The 12008-nt window shown below is 41.0% G+C and overlaps 1 long non-coding RNA gene across 1 annotated transcript; it reads left to right on the top strand.

Annotated features, from left to right (window-relative positions):
* The first annotated feature begins 371 nt into the window (after positions 1–371).
* On the top strand, positions 372–10847 carry LOC132889332 (uncharacterized). Its single transcript, XR_009655054.1, has 5 exons — positions 372–458; positions 1222–1296; positions 8784–8959; positions 10226–10317; positions 10424–10847. It is a non-coding gene; the product is annotated as an uncharacterized LOC132889332 (long non-coding RNA).
* Positions 10848–12008: the final 1161 nt, after the last annotated feature.

The following is a 12008-nucleotide window of genomic DNA, read 5'->3' on the forward strand; positions in this document are numbered from 1 at the left end:
TGGCCCCCAAACCCCTGCCACCACCTTTTATTTTTGAAAAGTGGAGAACCCTGATGCATGTCCTTGTTTGTTTGATGCAATAAGATCTGTTCATTTTGTGTGTCTAATGCAGATGTAGTGAGTAGTGAATTATGTGGTGTTTACAGGTTTGACTGCTGAGCAGAAGCCCCCTCTGTTGAAATACATGCAGCAGTTCATCCGTTCAGCGAATCCCGATGCATCATTTATCCTGGCTGAGAGAGGAGCTGTGACCAGGTTGGCAAGCACAAGCATTAATCTTTGTGTTATAGCTTGGAAATGAAAGTAGCATTAGATATTAAAGATGCTCTAGAAATGCGTGCTTTTGTACATTTATACTGTTTGCATTACAGAACAGAGGATATGCGGCTGATTCTGAGTGACAGCAGTTTCTATCAGTCTCAGATGATCAGAGCCAGATACCTGCTCTACCCTGGCTGGTGAACGTCCTACTTAATTTTCCTCTTTTTATATATATATATATATATATATATATATATATATATATATATATATATATATATATGTGTGTGTGTGTGCGCGCGTGCGCGCGCACGCGTTTTTACAGTATGCACTACTGAGGACCAAATGTCCCCACAAGGATAGTAAAATCTGACAATTTCAACCTTGTGGGGACATTCGGATAGTCCCCACAAAGAAATTGTTGTGTGTTTTTAAAAAATAAATAAATAAAAGAGCCAAAAAGTTTCCTTTTCACTACTGAGGTTAAGTTTAGGTTGAGGTGCAGGCACAGCATTAATTAACTGCAGCAACAATTGTCAGTGGAAGGTCCTCACAAAGATAGTGGGACAAGCGTGTGTGCACGCGTGTGTGTGTTTGCCATGTGAATGCAGAGAGCATATAAACATGCCTGTATTTTGTTGTGCTGTAGGTGGGAGGGCAGGTTAGTGTCTAGTTGCGGATCTATATCAATGTCTCAACACTGTGTACAGTTCAGCCGTCCTCTCGAAAGATCCTTATTTCTGCATTACTGCAAAGGTGTGTGTGTGTGTTGTGTGTACGCTTGTTTGTGAAGGAACAAAAGCAAGTCTTTCATCCATGCTTGGTAACAGACAATGAAAATGATGTAATCTGAAGGCGCGATCGGTGTGTTGAGATAACAAGTGTAGCGATGAACGCTGACATGCCTCTGTGGTGTAACTCTCTCCCTCTCTTTCCCACACACACACATCTGTATCTCAGGATTAAAGTCATCCCTCAGCAGCAGCCCTTTCACAGGAAACATCTATCACATTAGTGGGAAAGTGTTTTTCTCTGGTAGGTCGTTAATGTTTTACAGTTTCTTTACTGACTAAAATATCTTGTTCAACTTATAATTAATATTCCTAATGCCCAGTGTTGCACATTTCTTCACCTTATTCAACCCCAGGATGTCTCTTGCTGTGGCTTTCTCTGTTTTGAGTGTGTATGTGTGTGTTTGAAATAAATGTGTGACTTGCCTTTGGGAAGTGATAGACAGGGACCCTCTGGGCTGCTTCTGGACGGTAGGACTTTTGCCTCAAATCCTCAAAGTAGTGTGGCCTGCTCCACTCATCTCCTTTACTTCCTTTTCTCCGCTGTTTATTTGCAAGGGTCTATCCATTCCTGTACCTTTTCTGTGGTGTAGTTGCATGGAGAGAGTGAGTAGAATGCAGAGTTTTGAATGGTTGGTAAAAGTTGATTTAGGAGCTTGTTTTCACAACATAAAAAGCACCCTGGGAAGCATAGTGTATTTTTATTCACTTGGCAAGATGTCATAAGGTCCTGCCCTCTGCGGTGCTCTGTTTTCACCATAAATCATCTGTGCTTTGTATTAAATACTTTATTCTTTGCTGGTCTTTAATGTTGCTTTTAATTTAGTACATTGTTTTCTAAACACATGGAACACATTTAATTTGAATTCAAATGCATTATTTTCAGTTATTTGATCCTCATTTAAACTTTTTGCCTGTGTCCAGTACTTTTTTTTAAATATTTGAAATATAAGTTTATATTGTGTTGAAGTGAGATGAGTGATTATTAGCATGTTGTGTTAGGCATTTGATGTAGTTTTTGCAAAGCTGTATTAGGCATGCAAATTCATAGACTAAAATTCTTCAACCATAACAGATTTCCATCCTACTTATCAGGCCTTTCAATTATATAATTTAGTCTACACCCTGTATTTCTGAATTTGGGCTTTTTCCGTCGTGATACAGGATAATTTGGGCTTTTTTGCACGTGCAAAGTGCTGTTTTCCCAGCGCTCTGTGTTTAAACCTGCTGCTGCTGCTTTTTTAGCTACAAAGTTATGAATAAATAAAGAAATCTATGAATGTTATTTTTACCTTTATTGCAAAATGTCTCCAGCATTAATCCTTCTTGATGTACATGACAAAAATTATTAGAATACACTTGGTATTTAAAAGATATGTTGGGGCCTGAGGAGAGCCTGGAGGAAAAGAGCCTGTGAATGAAAAAGCAAGTTCTGCACTGTTGCCATCAAGGGGACAAACCTGTAGCAGACCTGTGACACAAAAGGTTTTCAGTCACATCACAAGAATTGGCAGTGCAATTCACAGTATGTAGTCAGGTAAAAGATCTTAGTTGAATTGAAAGGTCAGTGTCTAAGACTATCAGCAGAGGTGGTGGCAGGAAGTTTTGGAAGGGGGGGGTGACGTGTGGCGCAGCAAAGGCATGCCAAATTGAGGGGGGTCTGGGGGCATGCCCCACCCAGGAAATTTTGGAATTTTTAACCCTCTAAAACGCTATTTCCCGCATTTTGAGAGGCAAATTTTGGTGGAGTAAAGCTAAGTTTAATGTCTCTATTAGAGTACATTTCGTCCATGTATTTTTTTTTTCTATACGAAACAGAACCAATGATACTATAATGTAATTACAGTGCTCAGCATAAATGAGTACACCCCCTTTGAAAAGTAACATTTTAAACAATATCTCAATGAACAGGGTGGCACGGTGGTGTAGTGGTTAGTGCTGTCGCCTCACAGCAAGAAGGTCCAGGTTCGAGCCCCGTGGCCAGTGAGGGCCTTTCTGTGCGGAGTTTGCATGTTCTCCCCGTGTCCGCGTGGGTTTCTTCCGTGTGCTCTGGTTTCCCCCATAGTCCAAAGACATGCAGGTTAGGCTAACTGGTGACTCTAAATTGACCGTAGGTGTGAATGTGAGTGTGAATGGTTGTCTGTATCAGCCCTGTGATGACCTGGTGACTTGTCCAGGGTGTACCCCGCCTTTTGCCCGTAGTCAGCTGGGATAGGCTCCAGCTTGCCTGCGACCCTGTAGAACAGGATAAAGCGGCTAGAGATAATGAGATGAGATGAGATCTCAATGAACACAAACAATTTCCAAAATGTTGAAAAGACAAAGTTTAATATAACATCTGTTTAACTTATAACGTGAAAGTAAGGTTAACAATATAACTTAGATTACACATTTTTCAGTTTTACTCAAATTAGGGTGGTGCAAAAATGAGTACACCCCACAACAAAAACTACTACATCTAGTACTTTGTATGGCCGCCATGATTTTTAATGACAGCACCAAGTCTTCTAGGCATGGAATGAAGAAGTTGGTGACATTTTGCAACATCAATCTTTTTCCATTCTTCAACAATGACCTCTTTTAGTGACTGGATGCTGGATGGAGAGTGATGCTCAACTTGTCTCTTCAGAATTCCCCATAGGTGTTCGATTGGGTTCAGATCAGGAGACATACTTGGCTATTGAATCACTTTCACCCTGTTCTTCTTCAGAAATCCAACAGTGGCCTTAGATGTGTGTTTAGTCATGTTGGAAAAGTGCACGACGACCAAGGGCATGGAGTGATGGTAGCATCTTTTCTTTCAGTATAGAGCAATATATTTGTGAATTCATGATGCCATCAATGAAATGCAGCTCCCCGACACCAGCAGCACTCATGCAGCCCCACATAAGGACACTGCCACCACCATGTTTCACTGTAGACACCATGCATTTTTCTTTGTATTCCTCACCTTTGCGACGCCATACAGTTTTGAAGCCATCAGTTCCAAAAACATTTATCTTGGTCTCATCACTCCAAAGTATAGAGTCCCAGTAGTCTTCATCTTTGTCAGCATGGGCCTTGGCAAACTCTAGGTGGGCTTTTTTGTGGCTGGGCTTTAGGAGAGGCTTCTTTCGTGGACGGCATCCATGCATGCCATTTCTCTGCAGTGTACGCCGTATTGTGTCACAGGAAATAGTCACCCCAGTTTGGCTTTCTACTTTAAATAAATGCAGTGAACTTGCATGTTGATTTTCTTCAACCCTTCTCATCAGAAGACACTCCTGTCGAGGTGTTAATTTCCGTGGACGACCTGGACATCTCTGTGATATGGTTGCAGTTCCATCTTTCTTAAATTTTTGTACCACTTTTGCTACAGTATTCTGACTGATAAGTAAAGCTTTGCTGATCTTCTTGTAGCCTTCACCTTTGTGGTGTAAAGAAATTATTTTCTTTGGGGAATTCTGAAGAGACAAGTTGAGCATCACTCTCCATCCAGCATCCAGTCACTAAAAGAGGTCATTGTTGAAGAATGGAAAAAGATTGATGTTGCAAAATGTCGCCAACTTGTTCATTCCATGCCTAGAAGACTTGGTGCTGTCATTAAAAATCATGGCGGCCATACAAAGTACTAGATGTAGTAGTTTTTGTGGTGGGGTGTACTCATTTTTGCACCACCCTAATTTGAGTAAAACTAAAAAATGTGTAATCTAAGTTTATATTATTAACCTTACTTTCACGTTATAAGTTAAACAGATGTTATATTAAACTTTGTCTTTTCAACATTTTGGAAATTGTGTTCATTGAGATTGTTTAAAATGTTACTTTTCAAAGGGGGTGTACTTATTTATGCTGAGCACTGTACGTCTGCTTAGTATCGTTGAGAGGATAACACCCTCTCACCATGGGTTGCTGTCAACACGTATCATGACACAACTTCACACAGTGCTAGTCAAATATTTCAATGATTTAGGTCAAATAGCCTTGGAAAATTTGAATAAACATGTAATAATACCTAAAAGCCGATCCTTTAAGGACAGCTGTCAGCTCCTGGGAAATGACTGGTAATGACCGGTCGTGGCCCCAGATCGGGTGCGAATGAATCTTTTTTTTTTTTTCTGTTTGTTGTATACTTTTCAAATCAAAACTGTCATATTGGTGTATTGAAGCATGTATGAGTGGCACATTGGGCTGTATTGGTAAATTGGAAAAACTACATTCCCTTAGTTTTTTTCATGAATCTGCCCCCCCCACACACACACACACACAAAACCATGAGAAATTTTGTCCTCAATGTCCTTGTTGAATTAAAGAGCTAATAGATTTATATACCTGCTCAGCTACATAGTATAAAGCAAGAGTGCGAGTAAACAGTCGTTTCTTGGTTTGCGAAATTTGACTTGGGATGTTAAAATACATACATACATACATACATACATACATACATACATATATATAAAACTTACCTCGTTATCATCAAGCAACTTGGGTGCCTTTGTCGAGCCCAAAAAGTTTGCAATGGATATTTGTCTGAAACACCTCTTCATACTGATTTTCAGTGAGTGGTCAGGGCAGCAAGTGAATTCATGTAGATCTAGAGCAGCATCAAGTTTTTGGGCCCAAAACTGTTTGTATGCCTCGTGAATGCAGCAGGATTTAATAAGGGAAAACAAAGGCGCACAGCGTCCCCCCTCTGCCACCACCACTGTTAATCATCAACAAAAGGACCATGCTCCAAGTCACTGATTCAACCCACACTTACACAACTGTGTGTATTTAACAGGCTTTCATCTAAACGGGGGAACAGGGGCGCTGCGCCCTCTTACTCTCGGCGTGCGCCCCCTTACCGACTCCGTGAAAACATCCCAGCAACACTACGTGACAATGTGTCTGATCATCAAATACGTTATAATTGCTCCAAAAATATTCCAATCATAGTAGATACACCGCCAGACGGTGCAAAAACAATCCGAATTGGCGTTTTCCAGACTGAGGCGCCATGTTGTTTAGTTGTTTACTTGTCGCGGCTGCTCTCGCGAGATTTGACATGGGTTACATACAAGGTCAGCTGACTTGTAGCGCGAGATTTCTCGAGACTGAATGAACTTTCACCCACCGGCGCGGGAGCTTTTGACAGAAGTAGTTTGCGAGTTGTTTTTGTTGACACTTGGGCATTTAAAGATGTCATCCCGCGGCACGAAGCGGAAGAAAGCCAAAGACTGTCCGGGGCAGAAGAAGATTAGGCCAAATAAAAAAAAATAGTGTGTTTCCGGTAACCCGACCGATCGAGAATTTCCGTGTCGAAATTGCCGACCGTAAAGTTTTTATTACAAATTTCCCTCGATATTTTAGTGTAAGCGGCGTTAGTTTGTCATAATTTTTTGTTTCAACGCATTCAAGTTGTGAAAGAAACGATAAAAAGTAAAATGTTTCGCCACTTCTATCAGCCCTCCTGCATAAACTGAGCCGAGCCGCCATTTTGAATCCTCATTCAAGGCTGTAATGCAAATTGCTTCCTTTTCAGTATACAAGTGCACTTCCATGGCAGGGAAAAACACTACATTTTGCCGCCTATGTAGTCCCCTATTTATACAAATGGGAGTCATTCAGGATTCAGCCATGTTTTTGCTCGACCCAAGTTCTACAGTAGGCTAGGCCGTCTGCTTTTAATGGAAGTAGCCTAGCCTAGGACATTATTTTCATGTTATTTCTTGATAAGGTGTTTTCACGTTATTACATGAAAATATCATGAAATATCGCTTCCGTAGATCATAACTCGAACTCTCGCGATATATTTTTTGTTCGTTTAAAGATTTAAAACACTTATTTTATTATGATGTGTGGTATAAAGGATTCTGTGCCAAAATACTATTTTGTAAGATGTTTACTTGTGTTAATTTTTTCAAACAAAATAAAAAAAAACTAAGAAAAAAAAAAAAACTTTCCTACCTACCGACCTTATTTTAGTATTTCATGTTACCGGAAACACACTATTTTTTTTTTTTTGGCCTTCTTTCTTTTTCAATGTTGACAGACAATTTGTTACAATTTCCCTCTCAGATAGCCTCAGAATGTCCCATTGGAGCATTTTTCAAAGGCTTTGCACGGCGGGGGGGACAACCGGCACCATCCCCCCCCCCCGCTCCCTCGCCATGGTGAGCGCCCTCATACTAAATTTTTCTAGAAAAAACCCTGTTTAAGATGCAAGCTGTATCTTAAATACACACAGTTGTGTTATAAATAGCTTTCTTTTATTCAGTCTTTTACCTGATTTGCCGAATGTGGAAATCCCGCTCTGGTCATTGGTATGCGAGTCTCGCTTCTCTACGAAATCATGCCATGCTGATCGCCGTTGATGGAGAATTTGTGCTCTGCGCAAGGTTTACGGCTAGTTCGACAAACCCAGAACAACATGGGAATGGTGCAAATTTCGCGTCAATTACGAGAAGTGCATGCTAATTCTCGCTAACTTCAGTGTTTTTAAAGAAGAAAGTCAAGACATTGGGTTTTATGCAGCCAAGTTTATTTAATCAACATTTCATTTTTTTACTTTTGGTAGCATATTTTGGGTGCGTGACCTTAATTTGGGCGCCTTTTTAATTTGGGCATCTATGACGTTATCCATTTCAGGTTTCATGTAATTGAAAGGCCTGTTTATCTTGAGCAGTTTTAGATCCAAAATGTTGTATTAGTGTAAACAAGGATGGGGCTAGAGGATAAGTCACCACAGGTCCAACTAGGGTGTGTGGGTTTTATTTATTTATTTATTTATTTATTTATTTATTTAATCAAATAAATAAATAAATATTAGTGGCTTTTGCATAAACCCTCACTGCTTTGCTTTCATAGACACAATTCAAACTAGATGCATGTGGCAGGCATGGAAAGGTTTTGCGTGATACTCTACCAATACCCCTTTTCCACCAAATCAGTTCCAGGGCTGGTTCAGGGCCAGTGCTGGTGCTGGTTCACAACTCGTTCAACTTGCAAGCCAGCTGAGAACCAGTTTGCTTTTCCATAGCTCGCGGTGCTAAGGGAAGCCACGTCATTACGTCGCTGTATACGTCAGTTATGTCGCTGTATACGTCAGTTACATCGCAACGTTTGCATAAACCTTGGTGCGAATATCGAAGCAAAAACAACACGGAAGAAGCAGCAGCAACAACAATAATAATAATAATGGATGTCTTCGCGTTTGTACAGCTGCTGCTTCTCGTCGCTGAAAAATGGCGATCTTTCGCGGTCTTGTTATTGTTGTTGGTCTTAACAACTCCACCCCCCCACTGACATAAGCGGTTCTTTCCTCTGGCCCAGCAGAGAGTTGGTGCTAGCCTGGAACCGGTTTTTCTGGCCCCAGAGCCAGTTCTTTGTCAGTGGAAACAGAAAACCCGGTTCCAAACTAAGCACTGGCCCCAAACCAGCCCTGGAACTGCTTTGGTGGAAAAGGGGCACAATTCTCTATTGCTGCTTTGGCAATAGATGAGTAGCAGTTGTCTGTTGGGTTGTTTCTTACAACCTTTTCACTGATGGTATGTTTAATAAAAGTATAGTTTGTATTACTTGGCTGCTTCCCCCCCCATATTTTCTAGTTTGCTTTTGGCTAATTGTGTTTTTGCCACACATTGACTTTAATCTCTGCAAAGTGTGTAATTTTAAGTGTGTGTGTGTGTGTGTGTGTGTGTGTGTGTGTGTGTGTGTGTGTGTGTGTGTGTGTGTGTGTGTGTGTGAGAACATGCAAATTGTTGCAAACAGACCGTGACAGGTTGTGGGATGTGAGCTGTAACTCCATCAGTGAGAGTGTGACTGTGGCCCTTGATCAGGTCTCAACCCATAGACCCCAAATCGCACAAACTAGTTACCTGGTGATCCATGGGGTAGGACTCACCCAGAACAGCTTGAAGGACTGGCTCAGACAGTGTGCTAAACAGGTACTCTTTTGGCCAGTTTTGGTTTTGTATTTGAGTATCAAATGCCAGCAACATATAAGAATATAAACTATTCTCAGCTCTTTTATCCATACTCCTCCTGATTTCGGGGAACAAAAGGAACTGTACAGTTAGCTAAACTACTTGTTTCTTGTCTTGTCAGTGTCAGCTCTGCCAAGCCAACCAGTTAAAAGGCCAAAAATCTAGAATAAATCTACCAGGAAAAAATAATAGATAAAAACATTAGAGAGTAAAATATTAGGTGTATTTGTAATGAGCTGTCATATTGTTAAGTGCTTCTGACCTCGTGCAGGGTTCTGACTAGGTCTTTTCAGCGTATTAGATCAATACGCAATGTTTTCTGACCGCTACGTCCACAGTATTGCTGACATGCCTGTAAAAGTTGCCGCTACACTAATAAAAAGACTTGTCAATCTTGAAAATGTGGTTTTTTGTTTAATTTTCTCTTGTTATCCCCACGTGGCGGTGATGGCACTTCGTCATGCGAATATTCAACAGTTGGACATACTCCACTCCCCATCCATGTAAGCACCCAGTGCATAGCTGCCCGAGTAGTTCCGTGTGGAGATTGTCACTGATTATGCGAGTCCGGTTTACCTCCTTCCTTATGCTGTGTTCATGGTAAAGTGCCATCCGTGTTAAGAGGCGCTTACGCTCCATGCACGTATTACATGTCGGTTCCCCGGCAATTTTTTTTTATGACGCAACACAGCCCATTGAAACCGTCAGAGCTCAGGTGGATAAGGCGCCATACCATAAATCCGGGGACCTGGGTTCGATTCCGACCCGAGGTCATTTCCCGATCCCTCCCCATCTCTCTCTCCCGCTCATTTCCTGTCTCTACACTGTCCTATCCAATGAAGGTGAAAAAAGCCCAAAAAATATCTTTAGAATGCATCTCTGAGCATTTAGAACCTGTGAGCTTTCAGGGACCCAAGTCTGCTGCCAGACCCTTGTCCGTTATGACTGGTGCCACTACACTGATATTTTGGTCTAGTTAGAACCCTGCTGGTGGTGTGTTCTGCTGGTGATATGTATCTGTAAGCAAAATAATAAATTCCAAATAAGATCCAAAGTTTACGGATTCATAATACAAAAATGGTCACTGTCCATTCACTTAGATTCGGAATTGTCTAGATTTGTCAGCTCACAAAGTGTTCTATAATTAATAATAAAAAAGAAAAACCACTGAATTAGAAGGTCTACCCAAACATTTGACTGGTACTGTATATATTAATCTGTTTATAGATGAAGAGACACGGAGCCACTCCCTTCTGGTTACTTCTATAACGGCCATCAGTTTGTCAGTTTCTTTGGAGACAAGCAGAACTTCCATCCTTGTATCCTTCAATGAAAACACTACTCTCTGTAGAGCCTTTCTTTGTTTTCACGTATATACTGATTTGTCACTCTGTGCGTTGTGCTTCCTTATATGTGTGTATTCAGTAATGGACCAGTTTGTAGAGGAATATCTGCAGGAGGCCAATAAGGAGATTGAGCGCTTTAACAGTGAAGTGGACCTGTATGCTCCCAGGGATCTCTTTGACTAGAGTTCTTCCTCTGGTCCTGTTCACACCAGGATGGGGTTTCACTTCAAGATAAATGATTTCTCCAATCAGCTGTTCACTCTACTGTTCATGCAGTGTTAAGGGAATAGTAAGACGGGAGGGAGGGGTTGGCCACTTCATAAATCCACACTATAACTTCAGGGAACCACTGCAAGTGAAGATGATGAGAGACCTTCACCCAGCTCACTACCACTCTGTACTATTCCCTGAGGGACATTCCTTCTGTAAATAGCACATTTAGCATACAATGGGGAGAAACAGAGTGCATATTAAGATGTGGCATGAGCTCATCCATCCATTATCTGTAGCCACTTATCCTGTACAGGTATAGCTGCATTGGTTTAATAAACGGCCACGCTTTATACTGATGCCTTTTTTGAAGATTTCTTTTCTCTTTCACTGTCTCTGATAAATGTGAATAGTCAAAAACACCATGACAATGTTGGCACCATAAACCGAATGCAGAGTCCATCTTTTTTTTGAAAAGTTATGAGTCTGTAACTGGTTTTCATCTCTGTTGGAGCGCTTCCCATAATTCCCTGGTTAAGACCCCGTATGCAAACAAACTCTTAATACAAAAAAAGGAATATTCTTCAAATGGTACATAAGACAATACCTCATTTTTAAAGTACAAACTTGAAATAATTTTTAAACAAAGAATAAAAACATGAATTCAACACAATACTCTGTCAACACATATTAACACTGTAATATCTCTAATCTCCACACTGTCTCTGAGACAGTTACACTCCCTCCAGTTACTATGATTTATGATACATTACAAATAAATCTAGTAATTCCTTAATCAATCATGGACATCTATGAGACTTTTAACTCATAGCCTACTCAATACCCCCATTTTATCTGCACATGTGGGTTTTAAATGAACTACAGAGAAACATTTCATTTGCTTTCTGTGAGTACAACTAATTTATGAATGGGACATGCAAATATTGATGGATTAGTAACACGGGCGATTGCTCTAAGACAACGAGGGAGGCTCAGCCTCCTCTAAAAATGACGAACATCGTGTAGGATGAATTGCGCTAGGCTTATGTTATAGCCGACCTTATAACATTGCTATTTCAGATCCAGAATCATAGAAATATATGTGCTCAACCCAACTACAGTGCAAAATCATTCCCTTATAACTTTCCCCAGTTCGCCTAATGTGCGCGTGAGTTTTTCCCCCCTCGTGACAGTGCGATGCAGCCCAGCCTCAGTGGACTTCAATGGCATTTGGGAGCTATGCGCTTTTCAATCTCAAAATGCAAGACGATTATTGGACAAATACTGCGAAAATGCCCGCCCCCGGAGTCTCACGGACATCCAGCCTCAGTGGACTTCAATGGCATTTGGGAGCTATGCGCTTTTCAATCTCAAAATGCAAGACGGTTATTGGACAAATACTGCGAAAATGCCCGCCCACGGACTCCGAGCTTCACAGTGGGAGGGACATGGCA

This window comes from Neoarius graeffei, chromosome 7, assembly GCF_027579695.1.
Source record: "Neoarius graeffei isolate fNeoGra1 chromosome 7, fNeoGra1.pri, whole genome shotgun sequence".
NCBI classification, from domain to species: Eukaryota; Metazoa; Chordata; class Actinopteri; order Siluriformes; family Ariidae; genus Neoarius; species Neoarius graeffei.